Here is a 12,879-nt window from a genome sequence, read left to right as displayed (position 1 = left end):
TAAGAGAACAACTGCTAGGTGAAGCTGGTATGTTCAACAAAGATTTGATTCTTCTTGTTTCTTACAACGGGATTGCCCATAAGCTTAGATGTTTTGGACGGAGTTGTTTATACCCATGCTTGAAACACAAACCAAGGTGGAGACTGAAAGAGTTGGTTTGGTTCTTGTGGAATCAAACTAAATGGAAGATGAATTAACATGAATATTTGGTAGGAATATAATTAGTACAAAATAAAAGTCAAAGATAGTATCTTGGTAGGTGAAATTTAGGCAAACCATAAAATGGTTTTATATTCTTAACCTTGACATTTTTGACACATAGTGATGTCATGGATGACATCAATAAGATGAATTCATTCCTATAAATAGGTAATTCTTAATTCATTTTCAAAACATTCTCTCACTTGCCTTCTCACCTTGTACGGCATTTGAGTTCTCTCTCTTGTAGTATTTCACTTGTATTCTTTGTAGAGTGAAATAAATATTGGTGCAGTTGTTCTTTGGTGGACGTAGGATCATTTTGATCCGAACCACGTTTATAATTCTGATGAATCCAACTGTTAAAAGCCAGACATAGATAGAGTCAGCATATAATATTAATAGAACTATACTGCAACTATTGTAAACATAAGTGCTACTAGAGATTTTTTTGGAGAATTTAGCTGCTTTGGGAAGGAGTAATGTCGAGAAACATTTGGTGATACATTTCATCCACACGAAACCTCTGATGCCCCAATTATTAGTAAGAAATAAGGCAACCAAAAGAGAACACAAATATAAACATGGATAACAGAGCACTCATGATAAAGAAAATAAAACATAATAACTTGGATAAAGAAATAAACAGAAAACAAGGAAAATAAAACGGCTCTCCATAAAGAAGAAAATAAATTTACTTGAGATAACGCAAATAACACCATGAAGAATAGAGCAACTCATGATAATGACAAGGAAACAAAATAAGCTAGATTAAGAAATACCAGTAAATAGGAAAAACAGACCAACTCTCGATAAATAAAGAGAGAAAACAAATTTACTTAGCAATGTGTATTTGATTGAGGCAAAGAGAAGAGAAATAGATTAATGCGACAGTCAAATTTTGTTGGAGACATTTATATAGATTAGTGAAGAATCTGAAAAGTTTTTGAAACAACTGATAATAAGATCAATGGAATTTGAGAGTTGGAAAAAGGATGTTACAGTGAGGGAAGTTGAGCAACAACTAAACGTTTATGGATAATTAAAATAGGGTTCAAATTAATAATAGTGTAGGATAAAAATGGTAATTCATATTTGGAATTAATCTCTTCCCACTTACAGTAATATATAATGATAGTATGCACTTATTTGGGAGGAGAGTATAGATGTACTAGCAGAAGCTTGCGTAGTGGTGGTGGATGCGTTATGTGTCAGAATCCTCACATTGCACATAAAACATAACATGTACCATTATTGTTTAATGTGACTAATTGAGAAGACAAGGAAGAATCTCATGTTGATGCAGAAGCAGTGGTGGTGGATGGTAAAGAAGGTGTAGCTGGTGGTAATATGCTAAGGGACGTCACTACCATGGTACTGGGAGGATTTTCAACGACAAACACAAACATCAAGCAGCAGTTCAAAAAGAGATTTTGGTTTGTCAACCTGAAATGTCACAAAAAGATCATCTTGAACTGATTCTCGAATCGCTGACAAAGAAAAAAGTTGAGCTCGAAGGCAGGGATATAATAGTGAAGACGCTACAAGATAAACTGGCAGAAAAAAAAACTCGATGATTTGTGGCGTGTTGACTCTGCATCATGGCTTGAGTTCATTGACACCTTGAGAGGAATAATTTCATCCAAAGGAAACTACATTCTCATGACTACTGGTTGTTTGAATATATATTATTAACCATGTGTTTAGATATAGTATTTATTATAGAATAATTAAGTATTCAATTTTAATAGATCATATAGTCGTTTAATTTCATCAGTAATTTAATTTATTGATTAGTGCCTAATCTTAACATGGGAATTTATATATGTGTTTAATGGGAATTAAAATATAAATAGAAGAGTGCAATTACAAATTTCTAGGGAATAATTTGTAATTTATTACGGTAATAATAATTCAAATTAATTATTTGAAATTATTTCCATAATAGGAAGCCTCAATAATTAATTATGTGGTTCATACTGTGCCCATATTTAACTAGAACTCAAAATATATTCTATGGGAAAAGGGAGAAGTATTTCTCTTTCTTTATTCTAAGGCAAGAGAGAAGTATATCACTTTTTCTATTCTAAGGAAAGGAAGAACGACATGACTTTTCTATTCTAAGAAAAGGAGATGTACATATCTTTTTCTATTCTAGGGAAAGCGATAATATTCCTTCTCCTTGGACTAGGAATAAATCTCTATAAGTAGAGATTCTTCTAACACTTGAAAGAATATAATTTTTCCATAAAATACTTGTCCACCCAAGTATTAAGAGAGTGCATAAGTGAACTTGGGATCACTGGAAGACCGCAAAACTGTGGTCTAGTTCGTGGACTAGCTTGTGGATTTTCTTGAAGGTTCTAGCTTGTCGACTATCTTGTGGATTAACTTGACGGTATTTCTCACGCTTCAAGAGGTAATTCTTCAATTAAATTTCAGAGAAGTTTATATGCTCTAACATATTGTACTTGTTCTAGCATAAACAATGTATTGTCTATTATTCATGCTGAATAATAAGTTGTATGATTATGGTATGCTTCCATTGTGAATATAGTTTTCCAACACTAGTATGAAGAGGGTGGCATCCGTAGTAGCAGTAGATATTCATATGTTGGGAAGATTGACAAGAGATCATTGTTGGTCCATTTTAAACAAAGAGCATTTGTTGATAGGGAAGTTCCAGAGGAAGTAGTGAGCATGGAGAAGAACATTGTTGAAATGTGTCAAGGTACACCATTGGCTGAAAGTTTATTGGGAGGCCTCTTACGCAACAAGGAAAAACATGAATGGCAGGAAATTCGTGACGAAAACTCCCTTGTTGCAGGTCAATATATTAACGGGTAAAATAGCTTAAAGAAAATTGTAAAACTCAGCTATGATTATCTACCATCTCCACATCTGAAAAAGTGTTTCACTTAATATGCCATTTTTCCAAGAGATTTTGTGTTTGAAAAGGACCAACTAATCCAATTCTGGATGGCAGAAGGTTTTCTCCCCCATGTCAAGAGACCACTGTGATAGAAGACGTTTGGAAAATTCCTTGCTGCAACTATATATAACATATATTTGGAAGATCACTGTGATAAAAACCCGTCCAATTTTGGATGGCAGAAGAGCTTTTCAACTTTTATTGCAAAATTCCTTGCTGCAAAATAATAGCTAGATGAGCACAAGAATGTAATACACTGTAAGTTACACGATCTTGTGCATGATTTGGCTAGAGGTATCTTATAATCTAAAGTATTTGACCCGAAGAGCATTGGAAGAGAAAAACTTTCTCAAGTTTGATACTTTGAATGGGACTCACCAAGAGGGATCAAATAGAAAAGATAAATGATCCAGAACATTTGTGCACACTGTTCTGGAGAAACAATTATGTATCTGAAGATATGCAATTGAGCTTTAAGTTCTTGAGAGTTTTAAATTTGTTCAGTTCAGGAATTGAGGTGTTGTCAGCCAAAATTGGCAAGCTAATATACTTGAGATATCGTTGATCTCTCCGACCCCATGATCGAAGTCTTGCCCAAATTATTTTCCAAGCTCTACAATGCAAACATTTAGAATCAATAGTTGTTTCACTCAGGAGGCTTCCAGATGAAATGGAAAATATGATACGTTTGCGAAACATATATTGCAACTATCATTAAAAATCAAAGTTTTGTTTAGCATTTTGGGGATTAAGATCTATTGATCAGTTTGAGATACCACTAAATAAGGGGCAATTGACAAGACTTCAGACACTATCGGTTTTCTACGTAGGCTTAGAGAAAGGTAGTCAAATACAAGAATTAGGTCATTTGAAAAACTTAGAGGTGAATTAATGATCAAGCATCTCCAATTATTTGTAAATAAAGAAGAGGCTCGAAAGCATAATTACATGAGTAACCAAATATCTACGAGCTGGTGTATAATCAGAATGTTGTGAGATCAATGATGAGCATTTGTTGGATGGTCTTCAACTGCATCCTAACTTGAAAACATAGAAACGGAGAACTATTTGGGGACTAGTTTTCCTTCATGGTTTGGTGATCACTTGCTACCAAATTTGGTCGAGGGTAAATTAAATGGTTGCAAGAGGTGCAAAGAAATTTCGTCGCTTGGCCAACTGAAGTTCCTTCGACATCTTTAGCTGATATGATTCCCTGAATCGAAATGCATCGAAACTGGATTTTACTATGTTGAGATTAATGATAATGGATCAGAAACAATGATGGCAATATCGAAGTATTCCCGTCATTGAAAGAACTAGTGTTGGATGATATTCATAGCCTTATTGAGTGGAAGAGAGTTGTTTGACTTAACTCCAAAGTCTTGAGTTATGTTATTATGATGTTTTGTCAAAATATAGTATTTATTGTGGGGATGTGTGCTAGGTTTCAAGCAACTCTTGAAGGCAATAAAGGGAATCCTAAGATACTTGAACGGAACTCAGGACCTGGTCCTATTTTATTTTTCTAGGAATTCTTTGGATTTAATTGGATATGTTGATGTTGATTATGTGGTTTTTCTTGTTGGCAAGAAAAGCACCTCAGGCATGGAACATTTTGTGGGGACATCACTGAGCTCATGGGGAATGAAAAAGCAAAATTCAGTAGCCTTGTTCGCTACAGAAGCTGAGCATGTGATTGGTGCTTCATGTTGTGCTCAACTCTTGTGGATTGAGCAACAATTTGAAGACTTTGGTGTCTTTACAGATACTATTCCTCTCATGTGTGATAAAACAAGTGCAATGAACATGTCAAAGAATCTTGTTCATCACTAGAGGACCAAGCACGCTAATGTGAGACATCATTTCCTTAGAGACAATTTTGACAAAGAAAATGTGGTAATGACATTCTGTAAAATGGAGGACCAAGTGGCTGACATCTTCACCAAGGCACTAAGCAAGGAACACTTTATCAAGAACATACTAAGCCTAGGATGCACAAGCTAAACTAACTTCACAACAGATTTTCAAGCAATCTCCACTTTGACTATGCTAAGAGGGCAGGTATCTGCACTTGTTTTATTGCTTGTTGTATGTGAATTTATTTCTTGTACATCACTATAAGTTTACACTATTGGAATTCCAAGGGCTTTCTATAGCAAGGGACTTGGTCCTCTTTCAAGGTTAGTATCACTTCATTACACTATATTTTATCAATGGTCTAGGTCACCTTTATTTAGGGACCTGATACCACACATAAATAAGTCCTTTTTCTTCAAATATTATGGTATCCAAACAAATTAAATTTTTTTATTCTCAAAATTTCCCTTCTCCTCTTTTATTGCTCTTTTCTCTCTTCTTGAAAAATGTCTAATACCTCCTGTCCCTCAAAAACTTCTCTCTCCCAGAAATTGAAAACCCTAGCTCTTTCAATATCTCAACTCTTCCCATGGAGACTTCTCCGTCCAATCCAAGGTTAGGAAACTGGTGTATCTTTCACTCCCCAAACTAAAATTTTGGAATCTCCCTCAACCAAATCTATGGATCCCCTACTAGGGAAAAGTCCCAAAACTCTGAGGCTCAATTGGCGATTTCGCGCTAGAAAAAGGATCAAATAAGCTTAAACAAAGAAGCAAAGAATCAAAAAACTAAACAGATAGCAGCTACATATCACGACAAAATCAAAATTTAACATCATCTTGAAACCCATGAAATCGAGCAGAAAATACAACACGTGGCAATATTCGAACTGTAATAAGGCCCAACAAACATTTCTAGATAATAATAAAGCAACACGCATGATTCAAAAATAAAGAATGACAGATGAGGTGAGAGTGTTACATAGGGCGGAAGTTACCTCTAACTGGAACAAACGAGCTAGCAATGGTGAATTGAAGTGAGAATCCGACAGACTCTAGTGGGCATCAAACAAAAGAGGAGGAAGCCTCTGAATCCAGACTCCAAATGTTTAGTGTATACTTCAAGAAAGCTAACCCTTAAGCATTTCTCTATAACTTCTTCTTACTCTTTTGTAAAATCTCTCGGTATGCTGATTTTTTCCCTTTATATATGAAGTGTGTTCTCCCATCTCTATTTTTCCAAATTCCAACAATGAAGAAGAAAGAGCCTTTTAAAGAGGGGAAAGAATTGAGGGCTGATTTAAATAAAGGCGTACAAATTCACAAGGATGCTAATAACCCAAATCAGGCAAACAAACAAGGTATTGGGCACTCAAGCTACTGTTCCAAACAAGTTCCTCAGAAGAATAAATCCTAAGGGGCCGTTTAGTTACGGTATAACTTGCATTTTATTCATGTATAAAATAATGAATTAACTTATACTATGTTTGGTAAAAAATTTTGTTTAGGTAGAAAAGTCAACATAATTTATACCATTATTTGTCGCATTTTTGTAGTCCTACATAATTAATACCAACATAAATTATGAGGGAATCTATTATAAAGTTATGTGGGTAGAAGGTGGAATAAGTTATGTAGGTATTAGTTATACATATATTAAACTGATAAATTACATATTTACCCTATTAAATTATTTTCTTGTTTTTAATTAAAAACTTTATTGTTTTCCTATATATAAGTTTGTTGTTTTTATTTCTTTTTCATATTTAGACCATTTTTATTTCTTTTAGTTTTTTTTGATTGGAAACTTTATTGTTTCCTACCAATATGTGTTGTTTTTGTTTCTTATTATACATAGATTATTTTCATTTCTTTTTATATACTTACCATTTTGATTGATTTATGTAAATATAATACTTTTTTAATATTAGAAATTGATTGTATATTTTTTAACAGTACATATGTGAATCAAATATTAGCATTATATATTATTCAACATATTTCACGTTTTATTAGCATGTATTATTATTTTGTAAATAATATATATTAATAATTTACAACAAGTTTAATATTCAATAGTTAATTATTCACGTATTGTAATCTCTAAACCCTGCATAATTAAACCCTGCATAGCTATACCTGCATAATTGAACCCTGCATAACCAATACCTGCATAACTAAACCTTGCATAACTAATACTTACATAACTAAACTCTGCATAGCTACTATCTGCATAACTCTAACCATAACAAGTAACCAAACAGGCCCTAATAGTGTAAGCAAATAGGCTACTTAAATGTACTATACGATGATTATTATGAATGACTAGCATTATAATCCAAAGAATCCCAACAGCTTCCAGGTTCCAAGAAACAAATAAATAATAGAATGCCATCCAAACATAAACAAGACGGAAATACAAAAAGGTTGAAGCATGTTGGTAATGGAGTTATTGGTGTATATATGAAAACAAATACAAATACTTGGGCTCATCAAACACCGTAAGACTGTAGTTGGTATTGGAATAAGATGAATGCTTTGAAAGAGATGATGAAGGGCTAGTAGACGCAAGGGAGATACCAGTTAACTCACAACAGCCAATATCCTATGACAGGGAGCTATAATGCTATATTGGGGCAGCAAAGCAAACTAAATATTACGAAACTCATCTGGACTGCACTTTCATAGCCAAAACATCGATTTAATGTATGGTTGGCTGTACAAGGGAGACTACTTACAAAAGAAAGATTAAAGCATCTCACTATTCCAGTTAGATACTACATGTTGTGTCTGTGCAAGTCAATCTCTGGAGACTCAGTTACACATCTTGGCAGAATGCACTCGGCATCCTACAGTGGGTAGGAATAACCATACCTAAGGGTGAAGTTAAGGAAGTGTTGGAAGGATTAAAGAGGAAGAACTGGAAGCAGTTTCAAAAGGAAGTGATCGCAGCTATTTGGGGAGAAGTAATCTATCATACATGGAATGCAAGGAACTTGAAGATTTATAGAGGATCATCCGTGAATATTGATATAGTGTTAGTACAGTCAAAGGTTGATAACCAAGTTACTTAGTGCCTAATTGTTTTTCTTTTTGTTTTAGTTGGAAACCTATGCGTCTTAGTACTCTTCCTAGAAGGTGGCTAAGATGATATGTGAACTTATGGTGTAATGTTCTTGGTTGGTTAATGGTAATTTACAGTTTTTACCAAAAAAAATACAACACTATAGCTACCGCATACTTAACCAAAATCATGACCAATTTAAGGATATAATAAAGTGTTGCATCTTACAAGAAACCTGGATCATGCTAATGAAACAACAACAACTAGAAAGAAAGGACATGGCACTAATTGCCACTTTGAACGTTAGCTAAAGTCATGAGTCAAAACCTGATGAAGAACCATCAGAAAAGAAAACTTGAAAGAAGACTTAGAGGTAGAAATGGACTAAACTCTACAACGAAAATTCTACACTTATACTAATTCGTACTCCCTCCATTTCAAAAAGAATGACCTAGTTTGACTTGGAACGGAGTTTAAAAAAAGAAAGAAGACTTTTTAATCTTGCGGTTCTAAATTAAAGTTATGTCAAATGTACCAAAATGCTTTTTAATCTTGTGATTTTAAACATGCCAAGTGGAAACTTAAAGTTAAAATATTGCCAAAAAAGAAAAGGGGCATTCTTTTTTAAACAAACTAAAAAGGAAATAGGGACATTGTTTTTGAAACGGAGGGAGTAGTAAAAGATTAGAGAAGAAAAAAGATCAAATAAGCTTAAACATAGAAATAAAGAATCAACAACAGATAGCAGCAACATATCACAAGAAAATTCGAATTGAACATCATCTTGAAACCCATGAAATCTAGCAGAAAATACAACACATGGTAATATTGGAAGTCCAACAAACAAACTATTCCAGATGATAGGAAAAGAAAGAATGATAGATGAGGTGAGAGTGTTACATAGGGCGGACGAAAGTTACCTCTGACTTGAACAAACGAGCTATCAATGGTGAGACTCCGACAGACTCTGGTGGACATCAAACAAACGAGAAGGAAGACTTCGAATCCAGACTCCGAATGTTTAGTGTATACTTGAAGAATGCTAACCCTTAGGCGTTTCTGTGTTACTTCTTTTTGTAAAATCTCTCTATGTATGCTGATTCTGTGTGTTCTCCCATTTCTATTTTTTCAACCGAAGAAGAAGAAGAAAGAGGGGAATGAATTGAGGGCTGATTGGAGGTGGAAATTCAAACTTTGAATTGGATGCTAATAACCCAAATCATGCTAACAAACAAAGTATTGAGCACTCAAACTATTGTTCCAAACAAGTTCATCAGAAGAATAAATCTGTATAAGAAAATAGGCTACTTAATGTACTATATAATGAGTATATTACGAATTACTAGCATTATAAAACAAAGAATCCCAACACCTTTCCGGTTCCAAGAAGCAAATATATAATGGAATTCCATCCAAACCGAAACAAGACGGAAATATAAAGAGGTTGGAGCATGCTGGAAATGAATCTATTGAACTTTGAAGCAAATAATGAACAGGAAATCTGAAACATCTGAAATACAAAGCTAGTATTGATCTTAAATCATGAGTTGGAACTTCAAATAAACCAAAACAACAATCCAGCCACTCAAGAACAGAAATTAGACACATATATAGTGTTGAGGAAGTGACTCGAAACAAAAAGGAATAGCAAAAGATTTATGCTTACAATTACGCCCCTTTGACAAAAGTGAGAATGAATAGTGAAGAAATCAAAGGATATCGCAGATACATTCACAACTAAAAAAACGTTAAAACTAATTGAAGCAAAGCAGATAAAAATACCAGATTAATTCAAACTGTAATAAGGCCCAACAAACATTTCCAGATAATAACAAAGCAACACACATGATTCCAAAAGAATAAAGAATGATAGTGATAGATGAGGTGAGAGTGTTACATAGGGCAGAAATTACCTTTGATTGGAACAAACGAGCTAGCAACGGTGAGACTTTGGTGAACATCAAATAAACGAAAATCCAGACTCTGAATGTTTAGTCTATACTTCAAGAACAATAACCCTTAAGCGTTTCTCTGTATGCTACTTCTGTGTGTTCCAACCGAAGAAGAAAGAGGGGAATGAATTGAGGATGAATGGATATTTAAAATTTGAATTCCTTTCTTGAGGATAACGGATTCCCAACGGACATTTGATACGAAGCAAAATTCAAAATTTGAATTCCATAACATATGGCTGCCAGCACGAAACTTGTAACGGATAATTTATTAAACGAAAGAGACAATTTGGGAAGAAGACTGAAGTGGTGTACGCGTATGCTCGTGGATTCTATATGTATTTCTCTTGTATGGGTTTTTGGAGAAATTTAAGGGAAAGGCATCTAATAAGTCTGTTTTGGTTTTTGGTGACATATTGACCAAGAGCTGATCAAATCCTCTTTAAAATATAATTAAGTAAATATGGGACCAAATTAACATTTTCAAAACTTTCTTATCTTTTATAAAATATAAAAAAGCACACTTCTATAATTCAATCCAAATAATTTTAAAAAAAAAGGGAATCAAGAATCTTTTCATCTTCTTCTTCATCTCTCTTCTCTCTTCCTCTTGGGGGATTGTTCTTCTTTTTCCTTAGAAATTCGGAAATCCGTCTATATCTCCTCCATTATCTTACTCTCCGATAGACTATCTCTATCTCCATTATTTTCCTCCTCCTCTCCATTCGTTACTCTCACATCTATTTTGAACTGAAAGCGTGTTCGACTAGAAATGGGTAAGTTATTTTTTTGAAATATTTTACAATTTTTGAAGTTTATTTCTTGGATTAATGAACAATAAACGTTCTATAGATGTAAAAAAGCATATGTATTGTTAACATTCAGTGAAAAAGTTGTTTTTTGTTTCTTTTGTTGTTGCTTTTGTTGTTCTTTTTGTGGTCATTTTGTTGATATGATTTTAGAAATATAGTATTGTTCAGTTCCAACATATATTCCAACATATATCTCACTTATGCGTTAGGGCAACAAAATGGTCATTTGTGGCTACATAAGATTCATTTGTGGCAACTTAGGATTCATGTGTGTCAACATAAGAATCATCTGTGGCAACTTAGGATTCATCTGTGGCAACGTAGGATTCATCTGTGACAACATAAAATTCATCTATGGCATTATAAGATTCATATGTGTCAACATATGATTCATCTGTGGCAACACAAATTTCATGTGTGACAATAGTAGATACATATATGGCAACATAATGTTAATCTATAGCAACAGACTATCCATCTGTGGCAACATAATGTTAATTTATAGCAACAGACTATCCATCTGTGGTAATATAATGTTAACATTATTTATAATTAATTGAAAAGTCTCAATCTTTTTAATTTGCCTTGTAGATGAAATGATACAAGAAGCTTCATCCATGACAACAAATCAATCTTTTATTGGTCTTGCATCCTCTTCTAACATCAAATGCTCTTTTTGTCTATGTGAAGAATGTGAGAAGCAACATGATTATTCTATTAGTCGTATTAAAAAACTCACTGATATTGTTAAGGAAATATCTCATAATATTGATGTCCAAAGACCCAAGAAGAATTCACAGCCTCTGAAGTGTAGGAGGTTGCAAAAATCTATTTCCCAAACACTTTCTACAATTAGTGAGAAGAAGGAGAAGGAGAAGAAGGAAAAGGACGGGAAGAAGAAGCAGAAGCAGAAGAAGAAGGATAAGAAGAAGGAGAAGGAGCACGAGAAGGAGAAGGAGCACGAGAAGGAGAAGGATAAGAATAATTATTTACAATGATTACACAATTGCAGAAGAGACAAGGACGATCACTACTTATCCAATTGCTCAAAACTTAATTTTGACCAACTTGATTTTGTAGTTGTATTTCCAAAGAATAAGGACTGGTTCTACTTAATGTCTCAACCCAATAAGTGTTGGACTGATGAGGTAAATCCATGCCCACTTTTATGTTTGGTTAATGCATGAATATATGCAAATAAATTTATACAGAGATACACTTGTTTGATGCATCTGTGCAGTATGTGGATGTAATTTTTTACTATTTGCGTAAGAAGTCGAAGCAACAACATAGTCATTCTAAATATCGATATACCACCGCTAGTTGTTTTTCAAAACATACATTGACAATGCTAGTGAATATGAGGATAAAATCGTTGGCATAATGAAAGGGTTTGCTATACCTTGTGGACTGCCTGGGCACTTGACAGATGATGTTTATGTCCCCGTAAATAGTAATGGGGAATTCCATTGGGTCTTGGCAATCGTTGCATAGAAGGAACAGTGCATAAAAGTGTATGATTCCATGTCCTCATCTAGATCTAATGGAAAATTGTCCTCTGAGCTTCAAAAGTTGTCTACAATGTTGCCAAAGTACCTTGAGTTAAGTGGAATTTTTTAGCAAAAAGAGCGAACCAACTGGCCAGTTCTTGAATGTTATCAAGGAAAGAACAAATCTCACTCATTCGAAATCAAATGTTACTGGTATTTCCCAACAAGAAAGCAGTAGTCTATAAGTATCACATTATTTTTTATGTTATGACTATCAAAAAAATGTGATGTTATTATATTTTTTGATTGATGATATACCATGCAGAGATTGTGGACTTTTTGTTGCTGCATATGCTGAGTTTTTGAGTGATAGATTAGAAGTACCATCTTGGGGAATTAATGTTGACACCCTTCGCATGAGATATGCTTCACTCCTATGGAATTATGCAATTTTAAAGGCTCAGAATGGCTATGTTTGTGAAAATGAAGACCCACAGATGCGTAGACCTAAAAAGGCAAAGATTGATGAAAATGTTACAGTTACCACCATTGATTAGATAGGTGGTTATGTATAT

General features: G+C 33.9%; 2 long non-coding RNA genes across 2 annotated transcripts; one reads left to right on the top strand and one right to left on the bottom strand.

Moving 5' to 3' along the window:
* Window positions 1–2,485: 2,485 nt before the first annotated feature.
* LOC114074408 lies at window positions 2,486–11,703 on the top strand. The gene is made up of 3 exons (XR_003574806.1): window positions 2,486–2,617; window positions 2,756–5,191; window positions 11,624–11,703. It is a non-coding gene; the product is annotated as an uncharacterized LOC114074408 (long non-coding RNA).
* LOC114074407 lies at window positions 5,841–10,327 on the bottom strand. Its single transcript, XR_003574805.1, has 3 exons — window positions 9,964–10,327; window positions 8,971–9,170; window positions 5,841–6,217 (listed from the first exon to the last, which is right to left on the bottom strand). It is a non-coding gene; the product is annotated as an uncharacterized LOC114074407 (long non-coding RNA).
* Window positions 11,704–12,879: the final 1,176 nt, after the last annotated feature.

The sequence above is a fragment of the Solanum pennellii genome, chromosome 10, assembly GCF_001406875.1.
Source record: "Solanum pennellii chromosome 10, SPENNV200".
NCBI lineage: Eukaryota > Viridiplantae > Streptophyta > Magnoliopsida > Solanales > Solanaceae > Solanum > Solanum pennellii.
Note: the sequence above shows the minus strand (reverse complement) of the source record. Positions and strands in the feature narration are given on the sequence as shown.